Source organism: Triticum aestivum, chromosome 2D, assembly GCF_018294505.1.
Source record: "Triticum aestivum cultivar Chinese Spring chromosome 2D, IWGSC CS RefSeq v2.1, whole genome shotgun sequence".
Taxonomy (NCBI): Eukaryota; Viridiplantae; Streptophyta; class Magnoliopsida; order Poales; family Poaceae; genus Triticum; species Triticum aestivum.
In genome coordinates this window covers 340,999,148-341,001,214 of record NC_057799.1, presented here as the reverse complement: position 1 = coordinate 341,001,214, position 2,067 = coordinate 340,999,148, and positions in this window count along the sequence as shown.

Here is a 2,067-nt window from a genome sequence, read left to right as displayed (position 1 = left end):
ATAAGCAAGAACAAGATGGAGCTCAGGCACTTACTGGTCCACAGCAATGTAGTCCACCCTCCGCTTGGTGAGCTTGAAGCCTGAGAGCCTCGAGGCTTGAAGTACGGGCGCGCCGGCTCCAGGAGCAGAAACTGGGGCAGCGGATGGGCCAGAAGCGGCACCAGTCGGCGCCAGAACAGAAGTAGCATCCCGGGAGACCAACGACGATCTTCCCCTCATCGGGATAACGGGTAGCTCCCCCTCTTCCTGGCGGGCGTCGGCCTCGTCGTCGTCAGGAAAGGCGCGGAGGATGTTAGCTTTGCTCAAGGGGGAGGTCTCCCCCATCCCTTCGGGAGTCACCTCCGAGTCTTCCTCCTCCCCCTCTTCCTCCCCGCAGGACTCATCTGAAGATAGCTCCATCGGCTTCAGCGTCGCAGGGGCCCCGGTAGGCGCCGGCGGCACCAGCCCTCGCCCATCAAAAGTCGGCCTGGAAGCCACGACTTGCGCCCCGTCCTCACGACAAAACAAGGGGGTGAAGATGCTCGGCGGGTACCCCTGGTCGTCCCCAACCAAGAGGTGGAGAACTGCGGCCAGCTCACCGTCGGACAAGGCTTTCGGGCTCAGGCGAACCTTGTCCTCTTCGTCCCCAAGCTCCCACAAGGGGCGCGTACGGGCCTGAAGCGGGGCTACACGCAGCTCCAGGAATTCCCTCAGGAGCATGGCCCTTGTCACCTTCGCCGCCTTTGCGTTGCCCGGCTTCAGGTCGGTCTTCATCTGCTCCAGCACCAATGTCGCCCGCTCGTCGGTGAGCTTCGCGCAAGACCAACCCTTGTCAGACTGGGGCATCTCCGTCGGCAGCGTCAAGCATGGGTGGACGCATTTAGCGTCCATCATGGCCCACTTGCTCCGGAAGCCTTCGGCTTTCTTCCCCGCCTTCGAGATCGAGTTGGCCTTACCGGCTGCGATGAAGTTGGCACACCCGGAGGTGTGACCCTCCTTGACGCGGAGGAAGAAGAAGTGGCGCAGAAGAGCCACGGACGGCATCACGCCGAGGTACGCTTCGCAGTAGTAGGCGAAGATGGACAAGAGAAGAATGGAGTTGGGATGAAGATGCAGCGCGTGCAGCCCGTAGTGGCCAAGGACCTCATAGAAGAAGTCAGAGAAGGGGGACCAACCCTGCGGTGATGGCGCTCGTGAAGAAGGGGAAGAAGGTGCTTCCCTCAGGCTCCGGCAGGTCGGAGGCGACCCGGAGCCCCGTCTTCCCCCTCTCGTTGCTTTCCCCCGCCGTCAGCAGGCGAGTGGCGGCGAGGCTCTTCTTTGAAATGTTGGGGGCTTCAATAGCTGGCTCATACCAAGCCGGCAGCGAGGCAGACTTGACCTTGCTCGGTGCCATTACTTGCTGATGCGGGAGAACATGGAAGCAGATCTAGGGATTTCGGAGGCAGGGCGCAAGAAAGGGGATCTGAGTAAGGCGAAAGGAAGTAGTGAAGGCAAGCACTGTCTATGCCAGCCTTTTGACAGTCGAGCAGTTGCCGAGGCGGCATGGGGAAGCGGAGACACCCACGTCCAATCAACCGCCACGTGTTGACCAAGGCCGCAGGCTATTGGGGCCCGTGGCGCTCCGCACTTGCACTTTGGCTTCGCCTCGAAGCCAAGCCCGAGCGCGCCTTGGGCCCAGGGGCTATTGTCGGTGTTCTGGGAATGGGGGCCCCTAGACTTGCCTGCCTGCGGCCCACAGCGTGGCTCTGCGAGCGGGCCCGTATGGACCATCTTCACCATTAAGGCATTCAAGACCCTCGCGAGGGGCCAAGCCTCGTGAGGCGGACGACAAAAGGCCTCCTCGGGAGCGGCCTCACCAGGTTGGCTCGCGAGGGGCGGAGAGATCAAGGCAAGGCAAACCTCGTGAGGTTCTCGTGACGTGAGTAATGACGATTGAGACCAGGCGGGCGCCAGGCGGGCGCCAGGCGGGCGCAAGCATGCGCAGTGTCCTTGTTTCTTTGGTGCTAAGGAAGCAAGCGCAGGCGAGGAGTACCGAGGCGTCAAGCAAAGCTTTCCATATCGGTGCAACGAGACCAAGACCAGCAGGAC